Below are 20889 nucleotides of genomic sequence, written 5' to 3'. Positions count from 1 at the left end.
TAAAGCATGCTTCCATCTATAATCTTGGAAACCTCCTAAAGGCCTTTTGAGGAAGGAAGGGGGAGCATGGCTATTATTATTCCCATTTTACTGATGGGATAACTGTGGCACAGGAATAAACAATTTCTTTCCCAATGCCTTATGGAATTTCCACTGATATCTTTTAGACTCCTTAGACAAGACTGTTTCTCTGGGCCACAGCTGGCCAGCTTTCCCCTGAAACAAAAGAAACTTGCAAGCTCCAAAATTTTGTTGTTTAGTTGGGCATCATTAAGAGTACTATGGATGCTCTATTGCAGAAAAATTCCATGACCTTCTGCCAATTAGCCATGGTTTATCTGGAATGTCTCTTGCATTTTCAGAATTCAAAGTAAGAACATACACAATTGCTGAAAAACAGAGAGAGAGACAGAGACAGAGAGAGCACAATGGTTTTGTTTGTACAAAACATTTTTAATTTAATGTAATCAAAACTATCCTTTTCAGTTTTTGTAATGTTCCCTGTTTTTTGTTTGGTTGTAAATTCTCCCCTTATCCATAAGTCTGACACATAATTATTTATTTCTGGATTGAGTAACTATTTTGATTTTATCCTGGTGTATGGTGTGAAGTATTGGTCTATGCCTAATTTCCCAGTTTTTTCCATGAAATAGTGAGTTCTTCCCTTAAATGTTTAGATTTCTGGGTTTATCAAACAGTAAATTACTATGGACATTAACTACCATTTATTAATTTCTTAGTCTATTCCATTAATTCACTACTCTATTTCTTAGCAATAGCAGATTGTTTTGAAAATTACCACTTTATGACATGTATTAGAATCTAATATGACTAGTCTACCTTCTTTCATATAATTTTTCATTGATTCCCTTGATACTTGTAGTATACAGAATTGGGGGTTATAGTTTTTTCTAGCTTTGGCTGAGTTCCAAAAAGCTGTTAGAGGTTTTAGAATCTTGAGAGAGGCAGTTGACTGGATCTTCCGTGAAGGGAGGAAGTCAATGAGCGAGCTCTTAGATTATCTAGCTTCAATATTGAAATTTAGCCTAGCATTGAAATATTTACTTAAGAAATTATTATTTAGATAGACCCTTTATATCTTCCTTTCCTAATACCACCCTGCCTTCCCTCCCTTACCTTAGTGGCTGTGGAGTTTATAAGGAGAGAAATTAGAGAGGAGTTAAATCTGTGAAGAGTTATCTAATTGACAGCATTATTTATAATTTAATCAAATCACCTTTATTCCCTTTCAATAGCATTTTGTAAAACTGAGTAAGGCAGGTCCTTGCTCAGATTCCATCTTTACTTCCCTTCCCCCACCTGAGGTTCCTGAGATAACTGATAGGGCTTTCCTTTAATCCACCTTCCTAACAACATCCTTCAAATAAATTAATCCTTTGTGTTTCAATAGTCCTATTTAGTGTAATTTGTCTGTTAGCTAACAAGAGGGAAGAAGAGGGAAAGAGAAAACATACTCTGGGTTTAGAGGGAAGCTGGGGCATCCATCTTGAAGGAAGGTGTTACTTCAAAATAGGTCCCTTCCTGTGAAATTAACTAAAGCCTGTTTGTTAATTTCAGTCTAGTCTATTACCCTCAGTTTGTGTTTGAGTCTAAGTCCCAGTCTGAAAGCCTGCAGTGTTAGTCTGTTTAGTTTAACTTCTTTCTCCCAAGAAGATCTCTGTTTCCCTTCTGTGTTATACTCCTGACTTCAGTCTTATTATACCCTGAATCTCCTTTAATCCCAGCCTACCTGTAGCCTAATTTATCCATTTACCAAGTCTCCAACATCCTCCTTTCAAGTCCCTTATCCCAAACACCTTTCCTCAAATTACCCCCATAACATACTATTGGTATTTCGTTCTTCCATATGAAATTTGTTCTTATTTTTAATTCTATGTAATAATTATTGGTAGTTTGATTGGTATGGCACTAAATAGGCAAATTAATTTAGGTAGGATTGTCATTTTTACCAAATTAGATTGTTCTACTGATGATCAATTAATGTTTTTTTTAATTGCTTTGATCTGCTTATTTTAAGGGTGTTTTGTAATTTTCTTCATATAGTTGCTGGTTTTCTTTTGATAAGTACTCACATTTTCTTCCTGTAATGAATGTGACTGCTCCTTTAGGAAGCTGAATTCAATGTCATTTGTTCATATATATTGAATATTGATATTGTTCCATTGTCTATTGTGCTTTTTTATCTTGATGTACTTTCCTTCCTTATCTTTTTAATTATATGAATTGTAACTTTTCCTTTATCTCAGAGGATGACTTGTATCCCCGTTTTATTTGTTTGTTCACGTGTTTATTTTTATTTTAGGTGAGGCATAGTATATTTTGTCTCAGCCCCTTATTTTTACTCTGTGTGTGTCTCTGTTTTAATTGTTGGTGGTAAGTAGTCATTTGAGGATTCTGATTTTTAATCCACTCTGCTATTCTTTTCCAATTCATTGGTGAGTGCATTCCGTTCACATTCACAATTAAGAGTAATCATTGTGTGTTTCCCTTATCATATATTCCTTTGTTTATTTTTCTCTTTCTTCTTTAAGGGTTTCCATATTCCCAGATGATTTGTTTTTGATGACTGTCTCCCCAAATTCATTTTCTTTTTTGTTCTTCACCTTTTCCTTACTCTCCCTGTCCTCACACATACTTAGAAGTTAAAGTAAGTTTCTCTAATTGAGTGTGAGTATTATTCCCATTTTGAGCTAATTCACATTAAAATAAGGTTGAAGCATATCCTGCCACCACCCCATTTTCTCCTCACTGTAATACTTCTTTTGTGCCTCTTCATGGGATATATGTTACTTCTCTTTAGCTCTCCTTTTTCTCCATGTGTTCCTCTATCTCATTGCTTTATTTATTTTGCTTATCAGTCTGTTGTATTCGGCATCCTCCCTTCCTTCAACATACACTACTTTTTGTTGCTCTAATAGTGAAGATGTTTATAAATATCTTAAATATTTTGGTATCCTTTAAATACCTTAAGTATAACATGTATCATAAATATCTTAATTATTTCAATTATCATCTTCCCAAATACAATGTACTCAATTCATTACTGCTTATTGAAAGCCGTACATTTTCACTTTATTTTTATGTTTCTGCTGGGTATTGAATTTGCTCAATAAAGTTTCTTTTCATCTCTGTTTTGTTTTTGTTTTTGTTTTTGTTTTTTGGTCAGGAAAGTCTGAAATTCCTCTATTTTGTTAAATTTCATTTTTCCTCACTGGAAGATTATGCTAAGTTTTTCTAGATATATAATTCTTGGTTGTAGTCCTGGATCTTTTGCCTTTTAGAACATCATGCTCCTTCAGTTACAGTCCTTTAATACAGAAGCTACTATATTCTGTGTAAACATGACTATGACTTCATGATATTTGAATTTTCTTCTGCATAATTATACTACCTTTGCTTTTTCCTGGGAGTTCTTGAATTTAATCATAATACTCCTCTGGTATTTTATTTTGGATTCTCTTTCAGGAGGTGGTAGGTAGATGCTCTCGATTTCTATTTTTTCCTCTTCTTGGAGGATATTAGGGCAAATTTTCCTGATGATTTCTTATGATATGGCATCCAGCCTCTATTTTTTTAAATTGTGGCTTTCAATTATATTAAAAGTTTTTAGATTATCTATCCTAGATCTATTTTCCAGATCAGTTATTTCTCCAGTGAGATTTTTAAAATATACTTCTATTTTCCTTTTCATTTAAACTTTTTGTTATATTTTTTCCTGATATCTTATAGATTCATTAGATTCTATTTGTCAAGTTCTAATTTTTAAGGAGTTATTTCTTTCTTGAGTTTTTGGGTTTCCTTTTTAATTTTGTTAATTCTACTTTTTAAACAGTTGTTTTCTTCATTGTTTTGTTTTGCCTCCATTTCCACTTGTTCCATTTTATTACTTAGGAAGCTGTTTTCTTTAATTTGTATTTGTGTCTTCATGTCTCTTTGATCCAGTCTAGTTTAAAGAAAATTTATTTGTTTAACTATTCCCTCCCAAGTTGTTGAGTTTTCCTGTCAGTTCTCTTAATATTTGATTTTAAAAATTATATTCAAATTCTTAATTGGATTGGGGGGAGCCTGACATCTTTTCACATTTTTTCCTTTGAGGCTTCCTATGTTTCCTTTTTAGCATTGTGTCTGATGCCAGATCTGAACTCAGGAAGATGAGAAGATGAGTCTTCCTGTCTCCAGGATCAGTACTTTAATCACTGTGCCATCTAATTGCACTATATTAATAGAACTAGAGGTCATGTCAAATAAGAATTATTAATTAGTCTAGAAAGGAGAAAACTTAGGAAATACATAATATTTGTCTTTACTAACTAAAATTACTCTGCCAGAGGGTTACCTTTTCTTTATTTAGCCCACAAAGAGTAGAATTTAGATAATGTGGAGCTTAGTAGTTAGACTTAAAATGAGGAAAAAAATATTCTTTCCTAATGGAGACATATAAGCATATTATTGGCAATTTTGAGAAATTGTATGTCTTAAAGCAGAATTTGAATAATTATTTCTCAGTGTTTAAGAGAGGAATATTCCTTAGGGATTACTTGGACTAGATGACTTCTCATATAATGTTCATCTCTTAGATAATTAGGATTGTTGTCCTCTTCTGAGTTCACACTGTGGTCTTCCCTGACATTAAAGTAACTTTCAAATATCAACTTTTTCTTTTATTTTTTTCATTTTTTATTACCCTATCTATCTGTTGAGATTCTTCTCTGCTCCTGGAGTAAAAGGAGCACTGCTCCATAATTTCTGAGTTTTCTTCTCTGGTATTTGGTGAAGAACTAGCTATTTTTGTTCCCACTGTGTGTTTGGTGAGGATTACCCCTCTGGTAGACTTCTAGCTGCTTTTTCCAGCTAAATTCAGTGCTCTGAATCATCAGTTCCCCTGTTGTTTTGTGGGGTGGCCCCCACTCTGCTGCTTCCCAGCTGTTGTTAAGTGGCCCAGGCAAGGCTTTTGGCTCCACTCCCTCAGGCACATTGTTGTTTCACAGTCTTAGGTTCTCTGCCATCTCTTGGGAGGAAGTCAGTTTCCTAATATCTGTCTTTGCTACCTATGTGGAGTGGCTTAGGCTAGACCAGTCCCCTGCCAGCCACTTTTCTGCCTCACTTATTGGTAGTGCATAGTTTCATGCCAATAGTCTAGTAACATTCTCTAAAAATACTTCTGATAATTTTATTCCCCTTGTGAGAAGGCTATAAAATCACTCTAGAGACAATCTTCCTTTATGTCCAAAGGAACAAAGAGGAAAGAGGTTTATGAGAATTTTACTTTAAAGTTATCATAATTGTCTCTTACACTATTGGGAAGAAAATAATATTACTGTCAACCCATTTATGGGAAGAGATGAAAAATAATTCATTAAACATTTTCTAAGGAAACATATGACAAAAAAAGGTCACCATAGAAGGAGCTGATGGAGTCTGAATACAAATTAAAGCAGACCATTCTACTCTTCATTTTCTGCATGAAATTTTCTCTATTATAAATAATATATCTTTTCTTTCAAAACATGATGAACATGAAAATATGTATTAGATGGTAACATATATACAACCCTTACTTGGTAAATTTCAGGAATTTATTGTTAATATGTTGTTTTTAAGTAGGTTACATAAAATATATAACATAATGTGTTAACGATAATGCGACTCATGAAATCAGGGAATAAGTAGGAATGGAAGTCACTTGGAAAAAAAGTTTTATCTTCCCTTCAGAGGCATGAATTGAATTGTTAATTTTTTAATTTAGAAGTAGCTAGCAAGCAATGGTAGTTATCCTGTTGGTAATTAATAAGATAACATATGGTTGGTTCTTTCCATCTGGTCATAAGTCTGGAGGTGTTAGGCAATAGATAAATGGGCCCTGATGTGTTGTAGGGATGGTAGAGCTTGCCATGAGTATTGCCCCTAGGATAAAATACAACTCTACAGATTGATTTTTATAGCTTCCCTAATCTTGCTCCAACCTAATTTTCCAAACATATTTTATAATATTTCTCTTCACATATTATATGCTCAATTGCAGTTTATTTGTTGAAATTCCAAGGATATTTAGGGAATTTGTACTAGAAGCTAGGAGATTTGTTGCTTGTTAATTTATGAAGAGTAATGAAATTCTCACATATCATTCTTATTTTTTTAATTGTACCATTCTAGGATCACCAATAGAATGATTTGTGAGTTCTCTCCAAACCGAGGCATGTGCTATGAATTTACATAAAACTTAAATTTATGCCGGGGTGGTCTGATCCTATTCCCATATTATGAATGATTTTACCTGAATCTGCTGAAATTGAATTCATCCTGCTTGTAATCAGTTCCAAATTATTACCTGAAAAATTAGATATGGATTGAAAGGGCTGGGGACATACTGGGGTTGGTATACTGCTTTGTTCTACTCAACAAGGACTTTTCAGAAGGAAATACAGGAGAAAATATGTCACATTTGAACTATTTGGAAATATGGCTAATGATGGCATCAGCTTCTATAACAAAATAATTTCTGGAATCATTGTAAGGTGGGCTGGAGACTGTAATGAAGAATATCAGCTCCAGAAACCTTTGTTAACTATGTCTAGCTCTTGGAAATTTAGGCAGGTTTCAGATTATTAGAAATTATGTAAATAAGAGTGAAATCCATAATGAACGAGCATCAACATCAAATGAAGCTCATGAAATGCTACAGTTGCATACTAATTTTTACATTTCCCTACGAAATAAAGGGTTTTATCTACTTATATACTATTGCCAAATACTCTGGTGAATTCAAATATCTGTAAAATACTCCAAAACCTAAATATAGAACTAATATAGATATCAGACTGTAAGTTACATGAAGGAAGGCATTTAATTTAAATTTGCCTAACAAATACAAAGTGTTTTTCATATCTCGAGGGTTTTTAAAAGATTGAATGGATGCTATATAAAAGTTTGGAATTAATCATGGGGAAGTCAAGATGTAAATTAAGCCTTGGAGAATACATGGATACAATTTGAGTAGACAGACAGAAGTCAAGGTAGAAAAAAATGAAAATCATGTTATATACTGAGGCAAAATGGCATTAAAGCATTGGATATACTCTGAAGGCAATGAAGAGACCTGGTTTACTAGCAGGGAGTGAAAAACAGTTGATAATCAGGGTGATTTTTCCAAGGAATAAATATTTTAAAAGATATTATTAAATTGTATTCCAATATTTGTCTAGCAGATCTATCTCATTATAATATTGAGAAGTAGAGGTAACCACTTATTTCATGATACTGCACTACTTCTGTTTCAGTATTTATCTGCCCAAGATCTTTATTTTTTCTTTGAAGTGAATTTTTTAATTAACATAATCATGGGACCAATTTAAGAGTTGGTAGATTTGCAGTCTTCTTTTCTATTAAATTTTCATTTTCAAATATTTTCCCATATTTACATGATTCATTTTCTTTCGCTCCCCTCTTTGCTGCCCCTTCCAGAGCTGACAAGCAATTCCATTGGGTTGTACAAATGTTAACACTTGTTACCTATTTCCATATTATTAATTTTTGCTATAGGGTGATCTTTCAAAGCCGACATCCCAAATCATATGACCATATATACATGTGATATGTGATGTCATGTTTTTCTTTTACATTTCTACTTTTATAATTCTTTCTCCCAATGTGGCTAGTATTCTTCCTATAAGTCCTTCTGGAGTGTCCTAGGTTGTTGCACTGCTACTAGTTGCAAAATCCATTACATTGGATTGTTCTACAATGTTTTATTTTCTGTGTATGATGTTTTCCTGGTTCTGCTTATTTAACTCTGTATCAGTTCATTGAGGTTCTTCCAGTTCATATAGAAATCTTCATTACTTACAGCATAATAGTATTCCATCTCCATCGGATACCACAATTTGTTCAACCATTTGTCCCCCCAATTGAGGGACACACCCTCATTTTACAATTTTGCACCACCACAAAGAGTGTAGCTATGTATATTTTTGTATAAGTGTTTTTCCTTATTATCTCTTTGGAGTACAAACCTAGTAGTGGTATTGATGGATCAAATTGTATGAATTCTTTTAAAGCTCTTTCTGCATAATTCCAAATTGCCTTCCAGAATGGCTGGATTAATTGACAACTCCATCAGCAATGCATTAGAGTCCCAATTTTGCCACAATTCCTCCAACATTTATTATTTTCTTTTTTATTGGCCGATCTGATAGGTGAGAGGTGGTACTTTAGCCTGGTTTACATTTACATTTCTCTAATTATGAGAGATTTAGAACACTTTTTCATGTTTTTATTGATAGTTTTGATTTTTTTTGTCTGAAAACTGTAGTGTTTGCAAGAAGCCATCTTGGGCTATGAGTTGGCAATTGATAGCACAGATTTTAGAATTCCCAGAGTTGGCATGAGCTGACATGAGACTAGAGACGACCATTGGAAGAACCCTATAAATAGGAGCTCAGCCTAATCCTAAACAACTCATTTGTGAGTTGATGGGAGGAATAGGAGGGTAGGCTTTCTCTGGTTTGTCTCAAAGCTATTTTCATAGGCCAGAGTTAGCTATTACCTTACAGGGACAGTTACTCAGGCTCATTCATTGATATTACCATCATCTATCAATCAATCATCAACATTCAAATAATTTTCTCTACAACAACCAGAAGACCATTTCTGAAGAATTCATCAACAAATCTAAGCCAGCCAAGTCAGAACTAAACATCTAGCAGCAGCTCATGTTAGACCCTGTTGCCAGGTGACCAGCCTGTCAGCATCTCTGTGTGGCTACCTTCTAGGAGCAGCTGAAGATCTATTTCAGTTTAGTTAGCTTAGCTAATTCTTTCATTCCTCTTTCCTTTCATCCCTAATTTACCTCTCAACCATTCCTGTTTACCTTTCATTAAATCAGTTACTGTGAACAAAGATCTGATTACTTACCTCCATAGCTGGAAAAGAATTCTTTAGTGAGAGGAGACAGTTGATGTCAGTTTTACTGTAGGGTACAGATAAAGTGAACCTCTACTCTTGTCTTTTGGCTCAGTATCATTAATAACAAATATATCTCTCAGCCAGATAAAAACATCCTTATTACTATGAATTATAGTGTCATTACCATTCAAATATATAGGATACATCTTATTGACATTTTGGGGAGTCATCTACTTCCTTATCTGTTACTGTGAGAGGAGGGGCTATTTAAGAGCTAAATTCTATTGCCATCTAGGCATTACAAGTATCATCTTCTTGCAATTTCTCTCAGACCTGCCTTTCCATCATCACTTGGCAGTTTGCTCTCAGGGCAGCTGTATTCCTTAAAGTACACCCCCTTTCCTTACAAAACTGCCTATTCATGTCCCTTGACCAATTGTCAATTGGGGATTGACTTGATTTTCTGTACACTTGATTTAGCTCCTTACAAATCTGAGAGATTAGACCTTTGTCAGAGGTTTTTGTTATAAAGATTTTTCCCCATTTTTCCCTCCCTTCTAATTTTGGTTGCATTGGTTTTATTTGTACAGATGCTTTTTAATTTGATAGTCAAAATTATTCATTTAACATTTTGCAATGTTCTCTATCTCTTACTTGGTCTTAAATTCATTTAATTCCCATAGATCTGACAGGTATACAATTATATGTTCACCTAATTTGTTAATGATTTCCCTCTTTATATTTAAGTCATTTATCCATTCTGAATTAATCTTGGTATAGGGTATGAGATGATGATCTAAGCCTAATATCTCCCATAATGTTTTCTAATTTTCCCAACAGTTTTTGTCAAATTGTGGGTTGTTGTCCCAAAAGCTAGGATCTTTGGATTAATTGAACACTATCTTGCTACTGTCATTGACCTCAAGTCTATTCCATTGATCAACCCTTTTACCTGTAAGCCAGTACTATATTGTTTTTTTCATAATCACTGCTTTATAGTATAGTTGGATATCTGGTAATTCTAGGCTTCCATCCTTCACATTTTTTTCATTATTTCATTGATATTCTTGATCTTTTGTTATTCCAGATGAACTTTGTAATATATATATATATATATATATTTATATATATATATATATAAATTTAGAATATTTTTCCATGTTTACATGATTCATGATTTTTTCCACTCGTCTTCCCTCCCCCTCCAGGAACTGACAAGCAATTGCAATGGGTTATATATGTTGTCCTGGATCATTGCATTGCTACTAGTAGAAAAGTCTGTTACATTTGATTGTGCCACAATTTTCACTTCCTGTATACAATATTCTCTTGGTTCTGCTCAATTTACTCTGCATTAATTCCTTATTATCTCTTTGGGATACAAACCCAGCAGTGGTATGGCTAGATCAAAGGGCAAGTATTCTTTTAAAGCCCTTTGGGCATAATTCCAAATTGCCTTCCAGAATGAACCCACTACATCTTGAGACAGGTCAATTCATTGTGTATTACCTGTGTTTCCATAACTATACACACATATGCATATATGTAATGTATATGTATACATATATATATATGTATATTCTACTGGGGTTATATAATATATATGTGTGTGTTATATATATATATATTATATAACCCCAGTAGAATATACATTCATAAAGGGCAAGCATGATGGTGACACTTTAGCATTTGCACATGGCCTGGCACATTTACCATTGTTGTTGTTTTGTTGTTTTAGTTATGTCCAACACTATGTGACCCCATTTGTTTTTTCTTTTTGGCAAAGATACTAGAGTGGTTTACACAAATGAGATAATTAATAAAGGTGTCTTTATTGATAAATTCCTCATTTAAATAATATTACTTGAAAATGGAGACTTCCGGTTAAAATGGTGGCAGAGTAAGGAGTAGCTGCTTGATCTCTCCTAACCAAAGCATACAGGACTCCTCAAGGAGACATAAAAAAATCCATATGAAAAAAGGGACCCCCACAACAGGGCTCAGCATTGAAGGTACGTGGAATTGGGGTTTTTCCATGCTATAAAGGGGTGAAACAGCTCTAACTAAACCATGAGAGGAAGAAGACCCTCCCCCACCCCCCACACCACATACAGCACCAAGGCCAGTGAAAAAGAGTGAAAGCAGGTTTGGGGCAACCATTAAGTCACTGGCAGCTCCAGGGCTATTTCCTGAGAGCAGCAAGACTTAGGACCCCAAGAGGCTAAAGAACGTGCACGGCCTTTCCTGAGCACTGGCGCGGGTGAAGGCATTGCCCTAGGTGAGGACTAGGATCTCAAGCGCAGGTTGGACCTCTAGTGGGGACCCTGTGCAGATGGGAGCCTGGATGAGGAAGCAGCCCCTGAGACTGCTGAAGAGCCTCGGGCAGAGGGACAGACCAGGGACAACCAGGAGGCTCAACGCCGAGAACAAGACCTGAGATCTCGGGAGCCTGGAGAGCACAGACAGACCTTGAGTGTGAGGATAAAGCTCAGAAGGCGCAGGTGTAACAACAATGGCAAGCCAAAATCCGGAATCCCAGAAGAGAAAGACTACCAAGAAGAACACTGTAACACTCGAAAAATTTTACACAGAGAAAATCCAGACAACAGAGGAGAACAAACAAGTAATCATATCCAAACCTTCGCAAAATAATGAAAACTGGTTACAAGCTATTGAAGAGTTCAAATCTGAGATGATGAGAAATATGGAAGAGATCTGGCAAGAAAATAACAGTTTTAAAGGCAGAATTTCACAATTAGAAAGTGAGGCAAGTCAACTGAAGACAAAAAATGACCAGATTGAAAAGGAAAACCAGTCCCTAAGGCTAGAATTAAGCAATTTGAAGCTAATGATCTCTCAAGACAGCATGAACAAATAAAACAAAGTCAAAAGACTGAAAAAATAGAATGAAACATGAAATATCTCAATGAGAAAGTGACAGACTAAGAAAACCAGTCTGGAAGAGACAATTTGAGAATCATTGGTCTTCCTGAAGAGGCAGAAATTAACAGAAACTTGGACTCCATACTAAAAGAAATTATTCAACAAAATTGCCCTGAAGTTGTACAACAAGAGGGCAATACAGACATAGAAAGGATCCATAGATCACCCTCTACACTAGACCCAGAAAAGTCAAAACCCTGGAATATAATAACCAAATTCAAGAGCTTTCAAGTAAAAGAAAAAAATCTTAAAAGAAGCCAGAAAGAGACAATTCAAATATCAAGGAGCACCAATCACGATCACACAGGACCTGGAAGCCTCCACGCTAAAAAACCACAAGGCTTGGAATATGATATTCAAAAAGGCAAGAGAGCTGGGCCTTCAGCCATGGATCAACTACCCATGGAAACTGACTATATACTTCCAGGGGAAAGTATGGGCATTCAACAAAATTGAAGATTTCCAAGTATTTGCACAAAAGAGACCTGTACTAAATGGAAAGTGTGATATCCAACCACAGAAATCAAGAGAAACATGGAAAGGCAAATAAGGAACAGAGGGGAAAGAAATGAAAATCATAATTTTTTAAATTTGCCTCTTTAAGGGCATAAATAAAATCTAATTATCTGTATTACTAGGTGGAGAAATGCTATGTATAATTCTCTGTAGTGAACTCTATACACTATTATAATATTCACTATTATAGCAACCAGAAGAATAATTCATAGGGAGATGACAGGATACTAAATGGTCTAAGAAGACATGGGGTATGAGAAAGAGGGGGGTGAATAGTAGGGTACACCAAGAGAAACTTGAGTGAATAAGAAAAATAAGATATTCTATTACACACAAAGAGGGCATGGGAAAGAGAGGGGATAAATACTATTATAAGAAAGAGAGGAAGAGAGCATTGAGATGCAATTTTTAAACCTTCCTCTCAGTGTAATCAACCGGGAGAGGGAAGAGTAGCTATATAATCCATTGGGATATAAATCTCTATCTAACCCTACCGAGAAAGATAGAAGGGATAAACCAAGGGGAACCGGTGAGTGGGGAGGTCAAAAAAGGGAGGGGAGAAGAAGGGGGAGGGAATTCATTAGGCCTTTAAAAATAAAAAGAGTGGAATAAGAAGGGAGGGGGCAGGAAGGGAAGTTAATCAATGGAGGGGATAAGGGATACCAGTTCAAAGCAAACCACTGGTTTAAAAGAAATTAGTGTAAGAAGAAGGGGTAGGAATAGGGGAGGATACAAAAATGTCAGTAGATGCATGATTAATAATTATAACTCTGAATGTGAATGGGAAGAACTAGCTCATAAAATGGAAGCAAGTAGCAGAGTGGATTAGAAACCAAAATCCTACCATATGTTGTCTACAAGAAACACATATTAGGTGAGTGGACATACACAAGTTTAAGGTAAAGGGCTTGAGCAAAATCTTTTGGGCATCAAATGAGAAAAAGAAGACAGGAGTCGCTATTATGATTTCTGATAAAGCCAAAGAAAAAATAGATATGATTAAAAAATACAGGGAAGGCCATTACATCCTGAATAAAGGCAGTATAAACAATGAGGAAATAACACTGCACAATATATACGCACCAAGTAGCATAGCATCCAAATTCATAAAGGAGAAACTGGCAGATCTCAAGAAGGAAATAGATAGTAAAACCATACTAGTGGGAGATCTAAATAATCCTCTTTCAGAGCTAGATAAATCAAACTAAAAAAATATAAGCAAGAGATAAGAGAGGTGAATGAAGTCCTTGAAAAGTTATACTTAATAGATATGTGGAGAAAAATTAATGGGGGAAAAAGGAATACACCTTCTTTTCAGCTGAAGATGGTACATTCACAAAGATTAACCATGCAATAGGGCATAGAAACATTGCAAACAAATGAAAAAGAGCAGAAGAAGTGAATGCAAACTTCTCAGATCATAATGCAATAAAAATAATAATTATTAAGGGCACCTGGACAGGCATATCAAAAACCAATTGGAAATTTAAAAATATGATTCTCCAAAACCAATTAGTCAAAGAAGAAATCAAAGAAACAATCAACAATTTCTTTGAAGAGAATCACAATGATGATACATCCTACCAAACTCTGTGGGATGCAGCCAAGGCAGTACTCAGGGGGAAATTTATATCCTTGAGTGCATATATTAACAAATTAAGGAGGGCAGAGATTAATGAATTAGGCATGCAACTCAAAAAACTAGAAAGAGAGCAAATTACAAATCCCCAGATGAAAACTAAATTAGAAATAGTAAATATTAAGGGAGGAATTAATAAAATCAAAAGTAAAAGAACTATTGAATTAATAAATAAGACTAGAAGCTGGTATTTTGAAAAAACAGATAAAATAGACAAAGTACTGGTCAATCTAATAAAAAAAAGGAAAGAAGAAAACCAAATTGACAGTATCAAAGATGAAAAGGGAGACCTCACCTCTAATGAAAGGGAAATTAAGGCAATCATTAAAAACTATTTCAACCAATTATATGGCAAAAAAAATATAACATTTTAGGAGATATGGATGGATATTTATAAAAGTATAAATTGCCTAGATTAACAGCAGAAGAATAGAATACCTAAATAATCCCATATCAGAAATAGAAATTGAACAAGCCATCAAAGAACTCCCTAAGAAAAAATCACCAGGACCTGATGGATTCTCAAGTGAATTCTATCAGACTTTGAAAGAGCAACTAAACCCAATACTATACAAACTATTTGATATGATAAGCAAAGAAGGAGTCCTACCAAATTCCTTTTATGACACAAATATGGTATTGATTCCAAGCCAGGGAGATCAAAAACAGAGAAAGAAAACTATAGACCAATCTCCCTAATGAACATAGATGCAAAAATCTTAAATAGAATACTAGCAAAGAGACTCCAGCAAGTAATTAAGAAGATCATTCACCATGATCAGGTGGGATTTATACCAGGAATGCAAGCATGGTTCAACATTAGGAAAACCATCCACATAATTCACCATATCAACAGTCTAACAAACAAAAATCACATGATTATCTCAATAGATGCTGAAAAAGCCTTTGACAAAATACAGCATCAATTCCTATTGAAAACACTGAAAAGTATAGGAATAGCAGGACCTTTCCTAAAAATAATAAACAGTATATACCTAAAACCATCAACAAGCATCATATGCAATGGGGATAAATTAGAAGCCTTCCCAATAAGATCAGGAGTGAAACAAGGATGCCCATTATCACCTCTATTATTCAACATAGTACTAGAATGTAGTATACACAATTGGGGTGATTCAGTGTTTTTTTTTTTTGCTATAGAAAGGGATGGATTATTGGTTGATTTACATTTTTTTTTCAAATATGACAAATCAAGAAACCACCTACACATTACAGAGGGGCTGGGGTCTAGGCGGGTACAGAAAGGAGAGGATCACAGGAAAGGATTCACAGAACTTGAAAGGATGGATGTAGTATTCCCTCTATTGCATAGTGTTATGTGGGTAATTATAATTATAAGGGAATTTTAAAGGAGGATGTTGGAGACTTGCTAAGTGGGTAATCTCGGTTACAGTGAGATTAAGGAGATTCAGGGTATAATAGGACTGAAGTCAGGAGTATGACACAGAAGGGAAACAGAGATCTTCAGGGAGAAGAGAAATTAAACTAAACAGACAAACACATCAGGCTTACAGACTGGGAATTAGACTCAAACACAAGCTGAGGGAAATAGACTAGACTGAAATTAACAAACAGGCTTTAGTTAATTTCACAGGAAGGGACTTATTTTGAAGTAACACCTTCCTTCAAGATGGATGCCCCAGCTTCCCTATAAGCCCAGAGTATGTTGTTTCTTTCCCTCTTCTTCCCCCTTGGTAACTAACAGACAAATTATACTAATAGGGCTATTTAAACACAAAAGGGTTGATTTTCTTTGAAGGATATTTGTTAGGAAGGTGGATTAAAGGAAAGCCCTATCAGTTGTCTCAGGAACCTCAGGTGGGGGAAGGGAAGCAAAGATGGAGTCTGAGTAAGGACCTGCCTTTAAACTCAGTTTTACAAAGTGCTATGGTTATCTAAAGGGAATAAATGATAACTGACTGAGGATGTCGAACTTCTTTTGGGGGAATTTTACACTCCCTAGGAAAAGGAAAAATTCCTGACTGAAACTAGACCGAACCCCAATTTAGAATCATGGCCATTAGTACATCAAGATCTAGATTTCACTCAACAAGCTAACATGAGATTCTTGTTAAGATGCAGGGCTGATCTTATCGAAGCATTGAGAAATTTTGCAAAAAGGCCAAATGCATTGCAAAAATTTGAGAAACTGAGGCAAGGGGAAGAGGAGCACCCGAGCAGTTTTCTAGACAGAGTTATTGTAGCTGCTGAAACGATATTAGGACTTAGAGATACTCATTCCCAGGATACGATCTATCATATAAGGAGACAATTTGTAAAGGGAACCTCAATACTGATATAAAATTACTTCAGGCAAAGTTGTCCACAGTGGGAATCATTACCACTGGAGGATATTAGGAATCATGCAGTATATATACATGATTCCACACAGAAAGAAGTGAGAATGGCTAGGCAATCTGACAATGAGAAAGATGAGATCATAGCAGACTTGAAGAGGCAATTAAAGCAGTCGAAACGGGAGAAAGAAATTGAAGAGGTGAAGAATTTTGCTCTTCAAACGAGTAGAAACCAGTTTAGACAACCTGCCAACAGCACCCCTAAATCAAAATCAGCACCCCGATGCTACTTGTGTGGGAAGATCTGGCACGTGATTCATTTTTGTAGATATAAGCAACAAATTGATTTTTCAAAACCCAATAATCAAAGAGATAAGAGAAAAACATTTTATAATTCAAAGTGGGCTAGAAATAATGAATCAAATAGATATAATCAAGAAAAACATATGAATACTTGCTGCAATCACACATGCAAAAAGTACAGTCAAACACCTTTGTTCAATGATATGGAGAGATATATACAAATGGGCACGAAACTGAAAAAATCATTATGAATGGAAATTTCTAATTTAAAACCTATCAATCAGTGTAATTTGGGTGTGGCAGAGTCTAAGAGAATTGAGGGAAGCAAAATGAGAAATCGAGGCAAAATAGAAAAGGTGTCTAAAGTAATCTACACAGAGGATACACATAGGTCTGTGGTAGATAATGAGCAATGGGAAGACATAATGCAAATGAGCAAAGAAATCTTTGGCATTAAGGAGGATGATTATATAAGGGATCAGCTTTCTCATTCCATATCACACACATTGGGTGGGAAGCATGAATCAAACCATTGCAAAGAATCACATCAAGAAAATTTGCAAACAGATTTAGAATTAGATGCAACAGTTCTTTCCCATGCAATTGCTTTAGACACAAGGTCACAGTTAGAGGTTAAAGAGCAAAAAAGTCTAGAGGTTTGCAAGAACTTGATTTTAAAGAAACGACCCACTGATTTAAAAGATGATAGCAGCTGTGTAGGAAAGTCAAAATCCACCTTTCTCAACCCCTTAGCTACAGAATTTCATCCTAAACTTTGGGGAAGAGATAGGAAACAATTGCCTTCTTCTACAATCAGTGTGGCTGAACATAACATCTAGACTGTTACTGTGATTGATAAAAATAAAAATCATCTAATGTCAGTGACAAAAACAGTAGGGCAAAATAGGGAACAACAGTCAGCTTTTGAATCAGTAATTGAACCTGAAGTGTTGAAGGGAATACAATCTAACTATCATACAATCCTGGAGACTACTGAAGGAGAGATTGCTGATTTGAGGCTTGACAATTCTTTAAAGAGCAGAGTGGAAGATAGAACAAATCAAACTTCCATTTCTGAAGCCCTTAATGAAAGCCAACATGGAATTTGCAATAGTGACAATGACTTACAAGCTCTCAATGAGACTATGTTCTTTAAGCCTGCTTTCTGTAATCCGGATTATAAACTGAACTTGCCTAATGGTGCTATAGGAAGTTTGGGTTTAGAGACAAAAGACCATACCCAACAAAGAGTCAATGACAAGTGTACACAAAATACTGAGGATTCTTTATTACCCTTAGTGCCAGTGAAATCCAATGACAGTGGAGAACCCTTAGTTACTTAAAAATCAGGGGAGTACACTATGAGGGATTACTGGACACGGGGGCAACTTGTTCCATACTACAAGAACCACCTGAAGGATGTCAATTTCAAGGCAGTTTAAGAGTAAGAGGAGCTTCTGGGGTAGCACAACAAGTCCCAAAGCTAAAAGTTAAAATGTTAAAATTTGGACCTCTGACTCTTGAACACACATTCCTATTGATGCCATCATGTCCTTCAAACCTCATGGGAAGAGATCTTCTATGCAAATTGGCTACAACCATCCAATGTCAACCGGATGGGCAAATTTATTTACACATACCTAAGAGATCTCTGAATCAGCATCCCATTTTATTTTTAGACACATGTAGTGAGGAACCATCATACCAATCAAATGATAACATCTATGAGGTTCTAGATGATATTCCAGATTATGTGTGGGCTAAAAATTCAAATGAGGTGGGCAGGATATTGTCAGCGGAACCAGTAAAGATAGAGGTGAAAGAAGGCTTACCTCCAAGAATTCCTCAGTTCAGACTTAGTCAAGAAGTGATAGAAGGAGTGAAACCCATCATAGAGAGTTTATTGGAGCAAGGGATATTAAAATATGGATTTTCACAATACAATACACCAATCATGCCAATAAAGAAAGCAAAATTATCTCCTGATGGAAAGACTCAATGGCGTTTAGTTCAAGATCTAAGAGCAATAAATGACCATGTGCAAAAGACCTATGCTGTGGTACCAAGTCCATCGCAAATCATTGCAGCAATTCCACCTGAAGCTGCTTGGTTTACTGTTCTGAACTTCTCTGTTCCCCTGCACAGAGACAGCCAGAAGCTGTTCGCTTTCTCTTGGGAAGGAAAATCTGTCTTCTGGATGCGTTTACCCCAGGGATTTGCAGATTCAGCTTCACTCTTTTGCCAAATTCTGCAGAGAGACCTTGATTAGATAACATTCCTTGACAGCAAAATGGTACATTATGTTGATGACATCCTGCTAATGTCACCATCTGCTGAAGTCTGTTACACTGATAGCATACACTTGATCAAAGAGCTAGGCAAAAGGGGCCATAAAATTTCCAAATCGAAACTTCAATTCGTGAAGGAAAAAGTAAATTATTTAGGATTCATCCTAGAGAAAGGCTCCAGAAGAATTTCCAAAAAGAGAACACAAGATATACAAAATTTGAGTTTGCCTAAGACCAAAAAGCAACTCAGGGCAATCATAGGAATAACGAGCTTCTGTAGAAACTGGATTCCAGGTTATGCTTACATTGCAAGACCTCTGATAGAGCTAACCAAGAAGGAAGTTCAAGAACCCTTAAAGCTGAATAAAGAACATATCCATGCATTAGAGAAATTGAAATCACTTAATCTATCTGCTCCAGCCCTAGGTATCCCTGATCATGACAAATCATTCCTACTATATGTGCATGAGGACAAAGGGATAGTCTCCAGTGTTCTCGCACAAACATTTGGAAATAGACTTAGACCAGTTGCTTACTACAGCTCTAAGTTAGATTCAGTGATTTGTCGTATGCCTAGTTGTTTAAAAGCCATAGCTGCTGTAGCCATCATGATTAGAAAACCTTCATCCTTGGTATTAGGGAGTGAACTGAAAGTATTTTCCCAACACCAAGTGGAATCTACTTTAAGAAACACCAACTTACAGGCATTCACTTCTCAGAGATTATCAAGATACCAAGCAATTCTGTTGGCTAGTGAAAATATAACTTTTCACCGGTGCAGAAACATAAATCCTGCTACTCTGATTCCAGATTTACCTCTGGAAGGAGAAAGTCTACACATCTGTGAAGATGCACTTAACATCATGCATAAAACAAGACCTGATTTAGACGATAAGCCAATGAAAGACCCTGATATTACCTTATTCACAGATGGATCATCATATGTAGTAGACAATCAGAGATATACCAGAGCAGCCATAGTCACAGCCTCTGAAACCCTTTGGTACTCATCATTACCATCTATCATGAGTGCTCAAGGAGTAGAATTAATGGGCCTAATCTACGCTCTAAAAATTGCAGAAAATCTAAAAGCTAACATTTTTACCAATTCTCGTTATGCTTTTTCGAGCGTCCATCATTCTACCATAATTTGGGAAAATCGAGGTTTTATTACATCAAATGGTAAACAAATAGCGTATAGCAATTTAATTAATCAGTTGTTGGATGCAATCCAATTACCAGCCCAAGTGTCAGTCATCCGTTGCAAAGCTCATACAAAAACCCAAGTACCAATCGAATTAGGGAACAAACGAGCTGATGTGACTGCCAGATATGCAGCAAGATATGGACCTTTGACAATTCTGAACTTATCTTTGGTGGAGGAAGAAGTTCTAAAAAATGCATACTCCCCAAAGGAAGTGAAGGATTGGAAGAAACATCATGGTGCATATCTTGTTAACAGAGTTTGGTTAGGAGCAAATGGAAAACCGATGTTACCTAAATCCTTATATTACACATTTTGCAATGCACTACACCAGAAAGGGCATTATGGAACACTGGGCATGGCAGATTCTATAAATAGGTATTGGAATGCAAGGGGCATATATGAAGTTGTTATGAGAATTTCACAGAGGTGCAAAATTTGTATGCATTACAACCAGACAATCACAAAAGTTCATAGTCTGGGAGGAAAACCTTTAGCTTACACACCATTTGAATGCTTACAAATTGATTACATCACAATGCCAAGGAGTAATGGTTATAGATATGCTTTAGTAATAGTGGATAGATTAACTAAATGGCCAGAAGCTTTTCCAGCAAAGCATAACACCTCAGCTTTTGTTGTGAAAATCTAAGAGAATTAATACCTAGATTCTCTATACCATTACATATTGCATCAGATTCTGGGTACCATTTCGCAAATAAGATTCTAGCTACAGTTTATGAAACATTCAGAATT

Source organism: Gracilinanus agilis, chromosome 1, assembly GCF_016433145.1.
Source record: "Gracilinanus agilis isolate LMUSP501 chromosome 1, AgileGrace, whole genome shotgun sequence".
Taxonomy (NCBI): domain Eukaryota; kingdom Metazoa; phylum Chordata; class Mammalia; order Didelphimorphia; family Didelphidae; genus Gracilinanus; species Gracilinanus agilis.
The sequence above is the reverse complement of the archived record's forward strand: the minus strand, read 5'-3'. Positions refer to the sequence as shown.